Below are 13,483 nucleotides of genomic sequence, written 5' to 3'. Positions count from 1 at the left end.
TTACCTACACATCAATTATAACAATGCTTCATCCACAATTATTACTTTAAGTACTACATCGCCCTGAAAAACAAAAGATCTATTTCTACATGATCTGACTTTTAAAAATTATTTTAATTGCAACCTTTGCAATCAGGTTGATTGGATTAAATATTATAGAACCAAATCTTTTAAATGTAAAATACTAATATTAAATTATATTTTAAAATTGGATAAAACAAGAAATGTTAACTAAATGTAAATACATTGATTAACTCCAATCATTTGAAAATTTCCACTGAATGTATAAATATCAAAATAGAGGTATGGCTATGAAATCAAAGCAAAAGCTTTGCCTGAACATATGTTGAAATGTCAAATGTGAAGGGCTGCCGGTCTGAGAGATCAGGAGAAAAAAACATTACATCAGAAAATGAGTTAGTAAACCAACAGAAATCCATTGGGAACAGGCCTCAATAAGCAGCTGCACACACTTAGAAGTGACTGGAGCTGTTCCCTGGGGTTCGTAGAGGTATCCATTTAAATAAAACTCAATGATTTTCTTCCACACACACACACACACACACAGGGAGAGAGAGTGAGAGAGAGAGAGAGTAAGCAAATTAAGAGAGATTTTGTGTAGAAATCAGTTTTCCCATACCACAGGGACTAAAACAAAAAAAGGAAATAAGAACAGACAGGATGAAATATACAGAAAAAGAGAGAAAATTATGAAGTAAGGCAGAAGTGAGGGAAAGCGAGAGGATGTAGATGACAGAGTTGTGAGGAGTGAGGTAAGAGGAGCAGAGACTGTGTGATGGGTCTAAAACATTCTGACAATTAAAACCTTCGACACCGTCCCGGCAGTAAATACAGCGGGCTGAATCAATAATGGCCAGCCATAAACACAGACACATAAGATACAGCTGCACAAAACGCTATGGATTTCCAATGGGGAATGTGACATCAGCCACTTTCAAATGCAAATATTAACTTATGCACATTGTCCTTCTGGTGGTTGGGCACCTATCGATTGGATAAAACTAACTCTATTGATCACTGAATAGTTAATGGAGATAATTAAATCTATGAAGTACAGTACTTAAGACTGTTTCTGAAGTCCTCACACAGACTCAGGGGACACACAGAGGACTTTCACTTTCACCATGCCCTCATGGAGTATAAATTAGTGTTAGTACGATCCGTAAAAAAAACCCGAAGAGCAAACTAACACATACTGTACAATACAAGTACACTATAAAATAAATTAAAATGATGACATTGTTTCAGATATTACAGAAAGGCATATTGGTGCCTGTCTATTTTGCAGCTTATAACCGTATATTTAATAATATCACTTTTTTATAAAAACATTTTGCCTTGTAAAATGTAGTGAAAATCACCAAAATAGATGGTACAATAAGGCACATAATGAATCAGAGCTAATCATCAATGTCCATAAAACATGGAAATACTTCTACACTGTAAAAAAAAAAATCCGTAAAATTTACAGTAAAAAAACAGCAGCTGTGGTTGTCGGAATTCTACCATAAAAAAATACAGTAACAACATTTTAGGTTTTACGGTTTTAACTTAAATTTACAGTTAAATACCATAATTTCATTAACTGATATAATGTTAATATACCAACCTCCTCAATTAAAAAAAACTGATGTTTTAAACAATATAAAACACTAAATACCACCAAATGCAGGTGGTGAGGAGAAAGTCACGTGATGAACCAAAGCCCATCACAAGCAGCTTTTAAATAATAACATATATAGAAAGTGCACAGTGTCATTCACACAAGCACTAAACACCATCATGGTGAGACTCATTAAACTAAAATATGCAATAAACATTAATTTAACAACATTATATAACATGCAACCCTAATAAACATAGAGGAAAAAGAAACATAGTTATTCCAAAGAAAAAAAAAAAATTCAATTTCAAACAAAATTTGAAATACAACGCAGAGAATTCTGGGAACGTCAGTTTACGTTTTTTCCCTGTAAATTTTACAGGAACTTACTGTTAACCATTTAACAGGTTTGTACTGTAGCACAGTTTGTACTGTTTTCAGTTTTTTACCGTTAAAATCATGGTCATTTTTTACCAAACACCAAAAACAAAACACCATAGCATTTTTACAGTTTAAAATACACTTTATAAAATTATAAAATAAATATTTTAGAAAAAAAAATCCTCATAAAAAATTAGGCTGTCATCCAAGTTTTAAAAAAAAAAAAAAAAAAAAAAAAAAAAAACAAAGGAAAAATATCCCTAATCGACCAGCATAATTTATGACGTTAAGAAGTGCTGGAAACAGGAAAAGGTTGCTGTAGGAATAGCATTAAAGGGCAGTGTGCAGTGCGCAGGCCAATGTTAAACAAACTGCCAATCAATATCTCTTTTATTAGTGGTCACAATCAATGCAGGACTGACAGAGCAGACCAATTAACACTATTGATCTAAAGGAAAGAGGGAAAGGAGGAGCATACCGGAGGAGGCTGAGACAGACAATGGCAAACTGACAAAGGGAAAGAGTCTCTGATTCAGGGAAAATATCACTCTCTCCTCTCTCCATTTCCCTCACAGAACGATGGGGTTTAAAACACTGAGTTCCCACACCGTGTGGCCCCCTGGGGTGTGGTGTAGAAGACACCATGACAGAGAGCAGACCTGGACTATCTCCCATGAGGAAAGGGGGGTTAGGGGGCAGTGGCCCCTGTCTAGTGCTGCTGCCTGCATGTGACGTGGGGTCTGCATTGGGAAAGCTGCTGCTCCTCTCTTCTCATCACACATGGAGCATTCTAATAAGGCCAGACTGCACATTCCCCTCCTCACGCCCTCAACCCCAGGGAACCGTCCAGATAGTCTGCATGCGTGAACATTTGTGCACGTGTGTGTCTATTGATCACAGGTTCAAAGATAAAAGACTAATTCCCACAATGAACATCATCAGCTCCATGCATTTGCAAACAGCAGCCTTGATTATCCTTGTTTAAAGTCCTTATCGTCAATCAACAAGCGTTTCAGCTGTGAACTACTTTAACACAATCCACATTGCTTTCCGAAAGTGCTTATCATCATGTTCCCAGTTTTTCTAAGTTTTCCATTCATATCTTTTCCATTCCTCTCCACTGAGTACAAATCTCTCCAGCAGTGTTCTCCTTCCTGTGCCATGTCCTGTTCCCAAGGAGACAGGGTCAGAGGGCCATATGGTGAGTGTCAGCCGTGCTGCGGCTCTTATGAGGGGTTATCATGGCGCTGAGCTACCTGACCCCTGCGCCCTGCTCACACTCAGACAGCAGCAGGAAATGTGACAAGAAGAGAGACCGAGAAAAGAGGAAAAATATGTGAGGGCTTCCTAAAGGAAGATGGGACTGTATAGTGCTTGTGGTTAACAACCTCATTTTTATCGTATTTATGTACGATAAAATATGTTTGATGGGTTTGTAAAAAAAATATAAAATGACATTATTGGATGTAACCTTCCTGTAACAGGTCAGATAAGGCTCCTCTCTTCAAATACAACTTGATCTGGTTTGATATTGTGAGACATAGCGTGCTGTGCATATCAGTACAAAGTTTGCTTGACTGTAAGAGAAACTTTGAGTCATGAATATATCTCTACTTACAGCAAACATGCATCAGTATGGAAAACCATTTCTGTCTCAGAGTTAAAAATAATAATAAGGTAATTGTGAATTTATATCACAATGTTTAAATCTCAAAGTTCTCAAACTACATTACTGTATATCTTAAAATGTGACTTTACATATCACAATTGCAACTTTATTTCTCTGAATTGTTTACATTTAAGTATTTGGCAGACACCTTTATCCAAAGGAACTTACAGTGCATTCAAGGTATACTGTACAGTATATCTTAGATTTTATTTCTTATTTTAAAGTAATTTAATATGCACCATTTTTATTTTTACGCTGATGCAGACACAGGCCTCCATAGATGACATAAAAATGTGCTTTTGGACAAAAATACCTGTCTGGATTGTTCGGTGGATGCTCCAAAACTTCCTGTAAACACTGTAATATAAATGTTACACTGAGGAATGGATTGATGTAATTACACAATCAGTATAAAAATATGTTTGGGGCAGGGAAATAAACAGACTGCCTGTTGGAGGTGGATCTGATGGGCCTTGGAGGAGAGTTTGTCAGCAAAGTATTAAAAAATAAAAAAAGCTCATGAAATCTAATCATTCAGTGAATGGCAAGAACCTAAGAATTTATGTGGTTCACATACCATCTGTCAAAAGAGGCAACAGTCATCATTCTTTCTCTCTCTTCTGTCTGCTCTCCTTTTTACCTCTCACCCCTTTCAGCCCATGCCTTCAAAACCTAATGAATCTCAGAAAGGCATACCAAAGAAAATACTTTGCTGTTTGCCTTGTTCGTTGGGTATGAAAGTTTAACTGAGCCCCTCATTTAGAAGGTGCTTTGATAAATTAAAAAGGATTGAGAGTTTACACTCTTTCTCTTTCTCTCTATTTTCTGAGGCTGGATGAGTTTTATGCTATCCACCAAAGCGTAAAATATTCACTGTATGGGACTGAGTGCATTCATTTGGGGTGTCAGCCCATCAAACAAAGAGCTACTCAATAATCTGAGATTTCAAACGCAGTCCTCTAAAAAAAATCTTTACATCTCTGCTATAGCTCCACTGTTCACTTATTCATCCTCTTCCTGTCCTCTGTGGGCCCAAATTCAACAATCAGAAAGAGAACCACACACAATACACACTGCACACACCAGATAGATATAATAGGATTTCAAACTGAATCTCTCCTCACTGGAATCACCAAATGAAACCCTGTGGTCAGCAGTGGCAAGAATACTAGACCAAAAAAAATCTATTTGTTCTATCATCTAAAGTTGCTGGTGAGTTACGTTTTTTGACAAGGTGCGAATTATTCTCTCACTTCTTTCACACATTTCTATCATTCATTTCTGTAACTGCTTGTACAATTTGTTTCAGATTAAATTGTCTTCCTTTGATTAAATTTCAAATGGTATTAAATGTAAAACGTGCCGTTAATAGTACTAAAATTGAGCACTACTCCCTAGCCAACCAAACATGGAATAAGTAATTTTACCATCAGGCACCAGTATTCATGTAATGCCATGCCTTCTTAAAATAAATTGTCTAAAAACATACTTTAACATGCTCTAATGTTGTTACATAGAAATGCAATAACATATAATACAGCACAATATAATGTGACTTTTTTTAATCTCTTAAAAGGCAATTTAGTTCAGGCAAAGGAATAAATCAGACAAACAGAGTGTAATACTCATTTTTTTGCCTGGACTACAGGGTTAAAACATGAAACAGGAATGCATTTTGCATTCCAATTCAAATTCTGAATTTGAAATTAATTTGAACTGAGGTAGCAAGCAAGAAGTAGAATTAAATTTGAATTTAAATCAAAGGAAGTAGAAGTTAAATAATTGTTTTATTTTATCATGTAGAAATTTACTGCATTTGAAAACCTTCCAAATTGTTTGATTTTTTATTTAATTTTTTTAAGTTTGAAGATTTTATAGGCCTTACAGACAGACTAATTTAGAACAGGGTGGAAGAACACTATATTTCCCAGAATGCCATTATCTGTTGAATTTTGTTTAATTCAGTAAATTCCCCCACATCCTGTGGGGGTGGCAAATTTAATTCAAATTCATACTAATGAATTAACTTGAAGCCGATTTTCAAATTCAAAATCCTTCTGGGTTAAACTGAAATGTTTGATGACAGGAATAATAATAAAAACAAATACAGATTGTAACTACAAACAGTTCTGCATTGATTTCTTAAGATAACATGGTTGACTAGAGCAACTGAACCTGATATCCTTATGTGAGAGAAAACTGCTGGTCAGGCAAAACTCTTAAAAGCACTATATTGCATTTCAAGCACCAAACATTCTGCTTTAATCTGTGTTTACTTAGAGAGCTGACTCTAAAACAATAAAGGAAACACCTATAAGGGCTGATCCAAGTTTCTCGGTTCCCAAAGTAAGCTTGACAATCTGCTAATCAGGAATTAGCAGTAACAACAAAAAGCTGCAGTTGGTTTTGAAATTTGATGAGGCATGTGCGGCAAAGCCAGGGTCAAGGGTTATGCAAGAGCCATGTTGAGAACTAGTTTATAATAACCAGCTACTTTAGCAATCAAAGGTATTTAATTTCACTTTCTGTACAGTTAACAAGAGCATTTGATGTTGGCAGCTATGTAACATCTGCTTTTATGTTCCGCAAAGGGAAAATGTTTTCCCAATAGGCCTGCTATAGTGAAATCCAGATTCCAGTTTGGGGAAAATAACCTCAGTCAGTTCTGGAGGTTTATAATGCATGCAATTTGAAAAAAAAAAAAATCCACAGTAACAGTATTCTGTCCTGGAAATGAAAATCCACAACACTGTAAAAAGAGTACGGGGTGACATTCCTAGAGTGTTACATGAGAGTAGAGTGAATCCAAGCTGTGTCTGGGATAAAACAATACTCTATCTCTCTGCAACCAAAGGAAGTTGGTTAGACTATGTCATGTTCTTTTGTTCTTCAGTTTAAGTTTATATCGAATAGGAAATACAGAAATTATGATGAACAATACATCAGTGTAGCGCTTTCACTTCTTTCATATTTTTCATCTTGCAATCACAAATAATTTTTATTCCCAGATGAAATGGCTTTGTAAAGAACAATGTTTATCTACAGAAAAGAAAATGAAATGACAAGAAATGCTAATTTAGGACAATGATTTTTTTACTTGGTTGGGAACATTGGTTTCACATCAGAAATAATGCACCATTAAGCACTGACACAACAAGGTTCGACGGGAAAGATGAAAATAAAACGTGTGGAGGAAATATTTTTAGAGCCATCTGGCTTACGTTTGAGAGCGAGTACAGAGAAGAAAAACCTCTCCAGTGCCTGGTCTGCAAATGAGGACCAGAGGCCTCAGCAATTGAACTGTCATTGCAGGAGAGGCCGTTTTGTTCACGGGCATGAGAGCGGGATTCAACAGCCCCTGTCTGTTCCCACTTACCTCCAGAGCGGCACACTCTCACCTGAAGATAAAAGCAGTCAGGTCAATTTTCTTAAACCTACAGAATAACAACAGTTACGTGATGATGACTACCAATTGGTCACTTTCAGTTGCTCCTAAATCCCAGGGATGAAAACCTGAAACTAAAATGTGCGGTCATAATGGGGGATAAATGAATGTTCTTTTCTGCCTGTACATGTAACTTAATCTTGAATTCTCCCGCCCTACACGGCTCAGCATTTTCCCTCCTCTGGCATTCTTTCAATCCAGGAGTAAAATCAAAAGTGAAAGAAAACTTCTCAATTAGTTGGACTTCTCCTGACTAATGCTGCATGGTGCCCAAGATGAGGCTTTGAAGTAAGAACAAGTGGAAAAGTAAATATGACATCACAACAGCCTGGATTGCTTTAATGTTTGCAGAAAATTAGACGTAACCTACTGTCCTGCACGGCGCACCAAAAGCACCGCAGTCTCAGAATCCAGACTGAAGTATTGGAGATTGGGACCTTGCAATGAACCATATCCCCACCCTGTCTCTGTCGCAGCTCTTCAACCTCCAACCAACTGTAAAAAAGCAGCTACAAAACAGTGGAGTCTCACAGAAGTGTTTATGCAAACAAACACCAAGCATGGCTATTTGTATGACTTGGCACCAGCGTTTGGTTAACCACCCACAAGCATTTGCAGATGGGACCTCTTCCAGGGGGCCACAAGCGTGGAGAGGGAGAGGAAGAGGAAGAGGAAGAGAGAGGGGTCACAAAGGAGAGTATGACTGCAAAGCTGCAGACGTTTTAGAACCACACAAGATGTTGAAGATGTTGTCATCTGCACAGATCATGGTGAAGGGTTATAATTATTGACACACTAATGTAACACTGGACTTATTTGTCCCCACAATTTACTGGCAAGCTGAATGGAATTGGTATGTGTGTGTTTTGAACATCTTTTACTAGTTGCCATACTCTAAGCATTGCATATGCATATGCACACTTTTAAATATGGAAAATGTTGTCATCATTTATGCACCATCGTGTTATTCCAACCTTGTAGGATTTACTTTCTTCTGCTGATCTCACTGATCTCTTTTGAACAGTAAAGTATAAAAGTTTAAGGTCAGTAAGATATTTTTAAGGAAATTAATACTTTTATTCAGCAAGGATACTATTAAGCAGCTGTTTTCAACATTGATAATAATAAGAAGAAATGTTTCTTCTGCACCAAATCAGCATGTTTGAGTGATTTCGAAGATTGTGACACTGGAGTAATTCAGCATTTTCACCACAGGAATGGAAGAAAAAAAAATAAACAAATAAATAAACATAACATACAAATCAAATAAAGTTAGTTATTTTATTGTACTGTATTGTATTTTTGTCCTTGGTGAGCATAAGAGACCACATTTTTTGTTTACTTTGTTTTTGTTTTCCAAAAATCATAACACAAATAAACCAAGATAACTTATATGCATGTGCACACACATATGCAGCAGATTCAACAAATTTACTAGAGGGCCTTTTTAGAAACACACAGAGACACTGACTGAGTCATCCAAGTATCTGCCAGTTAAATCTCAATGTAACAAGTTACAAATCCCTAACAGCACAGAAACACTAATTAAATTACACTGGGGCATTTAGAGCTGCTGCCAGCTAATCAGTCCTGTTCACACAAACTCAACAAAACAGTGAAGAACGAACCTAAATGTACATTATAAATTATAATAAACTCACACATTCATCTGTGTTCAGTGTCATTTTTCGCTAAGTTGAGAAAATATAATAAGTGGCAGATTTTAAGTGTTGTTAATTAAAATTTAATTAATAATAATAATAATAATAATAACAACAACAACAACAAAAATATGTAAAAAAAAAAAAAAAGAGGGAATTAAATGTGATTTTTGTCAGACACAAATGTTAACTGCAATAAAATTAAAATGTATGTTATAGTTTAAATTTATATTAAATGCAATTAGTTGAACTTAAGAGTGCTTTTTTGACCCACTTACAAGAAGGACTTAAGTACATCTTTGTATGCAATTTCATAATTACTTCTATTGTTTACTTCTATTATGTATGGTTGAAGGGTACTGCCAATCATTTATTAATTTATTTATTTTCTAATTTTTTTTTCCCCCTTATAGTAAAATATAGAAAGAGAGATGGAAAAAAGGAGATCAGAACAAGAGCCAAGCCAGATTCGAACCCTGGTCCCCATGAGCCAGCAGCTCATATACTGTACAGTATGTGCTGACCCCAAGAGTGCTACCTGCAGTTATAAAATTTAGCACATTTAAAATATATAAAAATATATTATCAAATAACACACTACAGTTAAATCATGATTAAATTATGATAATTTATGATTATTAATTATGTTAAATTATAAGTATTTTGCATGTGATGATAGTCAACAAAGTAAAACATTTAATTTGATATAATTTCTACAAGGTGAAATTTTTAAAAGTGTACTTACTGTATGTGTGTTAAGAAATTGTCATGAAAGTGTACTCTTTAAGTACACTTACATGGCGTTTTATTACATCACATTATTACAATTTAAAAATATATATATACTGATTTTAAATACACTACAAGTGCACATTCAATACAATTAAGGGAACATCTTTTTCACAAGGGTATTAATTAAAACATTAATGTAAAATACTCCTGGAAAATAACTCTGTAGTTTAGGTATATGCACCACCTTTTAAAACAATGTATCTAATCAGCAAATATATGTGTAATTAATCATTTACAGAAAATGGAGCAATTATATGATTTCAAACTTAACATTGAGAAACAGACACCAAAGCAATTCCTACTTTATTGCATGAAATGCAAAGCTTTTATTAACATAGCTAGATTGATAACTTTATTACCTCTCTAGTAGACAAAGATAATTGAAGAATAAAGTCTTCCTGACTCTGGTCAATTTATCCATCTACTTAGATGAAGTTTGTTTTGGATTATGCTGGGCACTGTTATGGCCACATCAATTATAATGTGAGGGTTTCTCATTAGAATATTTATTACCTTCTTTTGAATTTTTGGATAATTTAGCAGTGTTAATACCTGGCCAGAAATGAAGTGAGGAGAGACAGTGAGCAATAATTCAGGATCTCGTATGTCTGGGATTCATCTGAATATATCAGGAATATCAGACTTGTTTAATGAGATATCACTCTGCTTCGATCCTGAGTGTCCCCTCCCCTTCGCTCTGCCCCTCTCTGAGCAGTGCCTTATTATTATTTCATAAAAAAGCTCTGATCTGTCTTATGAAAAAGCAGAAAAGCTTTGTGAAATTCATTAAAGCAGCTTGAGAAATGTATTAAATGAGAAGGTGAAGCTGGCTGTTGGTTTAACCTTTCTGCTGTGAGGCTTTGAGCCTCCATAATTCCTCTGCAAGGCTAACAGAGGCCCAGACACACTCACACTCACACACACACACACATGTTTGTTTTTGTGAAAAGTGGGGACATCCCATAGGCGTAATGGTTTTTATACTGTACAAACTGTATATTCTATCGCCCTACACCAACACTACACCTAACTCTAGCCCTCACAGGAAACTTTGTGCATTTTTTACTTTCTCAAAAAAACTCATTCTGTATGGTTAATAAGCATTTAGAAAAATGGGGACATGGGTTATGTCCTCATAAGTCACCCTCTCCTTGTAATACCTGTGTCATACCCATGTCATTATACAAAGTTGTGTCCTGATATATCACAAACATGCACACACACACACACACACACACAAATGTAAACGAAGAGACCATACAAATTCCCTTGTCACAGAGAATGCTATTATTCAAAGTTTGGAAAACATCAAATTTATCAATCTAATCCATCAAATCTAGAAATGGATGTGATGGTATCATCAGGAACTAGCTCCGTAGCTTGCAAGATCTTGAAAGCAATGAAAGCAATAGGGATGAAAAGTGATAGGTGTGTAGGATTGGTCAGCAGAGTCTACCTCTTTAATTAAGGTTGATTTAACTTACGACCCCCCTCCACCCCTCAGTACCGATCATCAGGCGCTGCTCCACATGCATTATGGATGAGGCTGCCCATATGCACTTGGGCTATCATGCGTGCCCTTGCACAAGGCTTTAGAGAAACCACAGTAAACTACTGCATAGAATATTCTGACCTTCCTCTCAACTGGTTCCTCTTTCTCTAATTGTGCTCTCGTAACAGGAGAAGTTTGTGGGATGATCACTGATCTATAACATATTGAGATGGGGATGTGGGGGTTTTTGGAAATCCTCAATAATCAGACATATTTGTTTACCTTTTTGATGACTAACCTACAAGGTAATGTATAACCATGTATATGAGAGACCCAAGCTACTTGTAACATGGACAACATTAAAGTAATGAGGGTTTTGACTAAATTACACACGTGTTTTCTCTAATAGTGGATTTGTATACTGGTTTCAAACATCAAGAAACCTTTTAAATTAGAATTCATTTTCTGATCTTCAGACAAAAAAAATTCAATATCCTATTTTTTTCATTGACTTCTGTGTGAACACAACAAAAAGTCTGCATGAATGATATATAATGAAGGTACTTTTTTAAACCAAAAGGTTAAACTCTATTCTTCACAAATGTCAGTCAGGAAAAGCACAATTTTATTGGGTCAAGTTTGTGTGTTTTAAATGTTATTTATTTATAAAATTTACTTATAATACTTTTGGGCAAAATTGTTTTGTATGCATTAACCTATATAGTTTTGCTGTTTCATGAGTGTGCGTTTTTACTGTTTGTCAAAACATTCAATTTGCCAAAACACTGTAATAGCAGGTTCCATTGTGACAACCTAATCATACAAAGTGACAGTATGCCCTATTTAAAATAATCTATTTTAATTAAATAAAAAACATACTCTGAAAAATACTCACTGGAGTCAAGAAAATGGCTACAACTATAACCTACATAAATGTGCATACCTTTTCACAGTAGTATCTTGTCTGTTTATCTTTTCCTAGTAAGACACAAAATATCCTATAGAAATAAAGGTTAAAGAGATCACCCAAAAACAAAAATTCTGTAATCATTTACTCACCCTCATGTCATTCCGAATTTGTATGACTTTTTGGCTTCCATGGAACATAAATGAAAATATTCTGATAAATGTCTGCATTTCCCTCCAATACAGTGGAAGTCAATGTTCACCAAAACTGTCTGGCTCCCAAATTGTTTAAAATATCTTCCATTGTGTTTTTGTGTTCTACAGAAAAAGAAAGTCATACAGGTTTGGGATGACATAAGACAGAGTAAATGATGACGGAAGTTTTGTGGGTTTATTTTTTGGTGAAGAATCCCTTTCATTGACAGTTTATTTCCTTCATGAGAATAAAACATATTTGCAAAAAAAAAAAAAAAAAAAAAAAAAAAAAAACTTCCCATTTATATTTCTTTGTTTTCCAAATGCTCGCACAGAACATGTTAATACTGCGGTGACTTGAACTGACCGTGGCACTTGATGGGCCTGCACTGCGCGCTCCCGTCATCACAGCGGCTCCATCAGGGCCGTTCACTGACTCGCAGCTCTCTGGCGCCTCTCGAAGAGTGTGCTTGTAATCGCAGAGATCCTCGTGGACAAGGTCATTGAACTATTCCTCTTATATTATCCCTGAAAAGGATAAAATGAGAGGAGATCGTCGCGGGTTCCTAAGCGCTTGGCAGTGACCGCGTGAGGGATGATGACGCGCCAGCACTATTTGCTTCTTTTAGTTTTGAAATTTCACAGTTAATTGAATAAGTTTTTTCACTGGTTCATGATATTGGCTAATTTATCTTCACTGTTAGAACCACATGTTCCCACAGGGTTGAAATCAAATCAAACTTTCTTTGGGCCACTAGTAAAACTGATAAACAAACATGATAAATAATGTCTTCATGAAAATCTAAAATGCCTAAAAGGTTTATGGGAGGGTTGGGTTTAGGGCTACAATAACCATCTGATCATTCGCTCAGGATAAAAACAATAGGCTAGAAGTCATGTCCCCCACCATGTTAGAAAAACAAACGTGTGTGCCTGTGTGTGTGAGAGAGAGAGAGACAGAGAGGGAATCTTCTAATTATATTGTCTAAAACATTTAATAAAACTTATCTTATTACCCTTTCCAGACTTATTCTGCGTGAGGGAGCGTTATTCCTACCATCCCTTTCAAGTACGCATCCTTCAATTAGAATGCTGTTCCCGTCGCCTCCCACTTCTGCCGTATAATTAGACTTGAGAGATTCAGCTAATTTCTCCCTCTCTCCATCTCTGTCTCAGTTCCATTCTGATCGTCTAATTTCACCTCAAAGGCATACTTTCACGGTGTAACTCGCTGGTTAAACAAGGCCATATCCATTTGTTAATTGATGCAATTACGCATTTCTCGTAATGGTCGCGTAGGTCCCGAGACACGCATCAA

The 13,483-nt window shown here is 35.9% G+C and overlaps 1 long non-coding RNA gene across 2 annotated transcripts in view; it reads right to left on the bottom strand.

Annotated features, from left to right (window-relative positions):
• The window catches only part of LOC122145641, a 107,322-nt gene that overhangs the window by 39,419 nt on the left and 54,420 nt on the right, over positions 1-13,483 (bottom strand). The window lies entirely within an intron of this gene.

The sequence above is a fragment of the Cyprinus carpio genome, chromosome A7, assembly GCF_018340385.1.
Source record: "Cyprinus carpio isolate SPL01 chromosome A7, ASM1834038v1, whole genome shotgun sequence".
NCBI classification, from domain to species: domain Eukaryota; kingdom Metazoa; phylum Chordata; class Actinopteri; order Cypriniformes; family Cyprinidae; genus Cyprinus; species Cyprinus carpio.
Note: the sequence above shows the minus strand (reverse complement) of the source record. Positions and strands in the feature narration are given on the sequence as shown.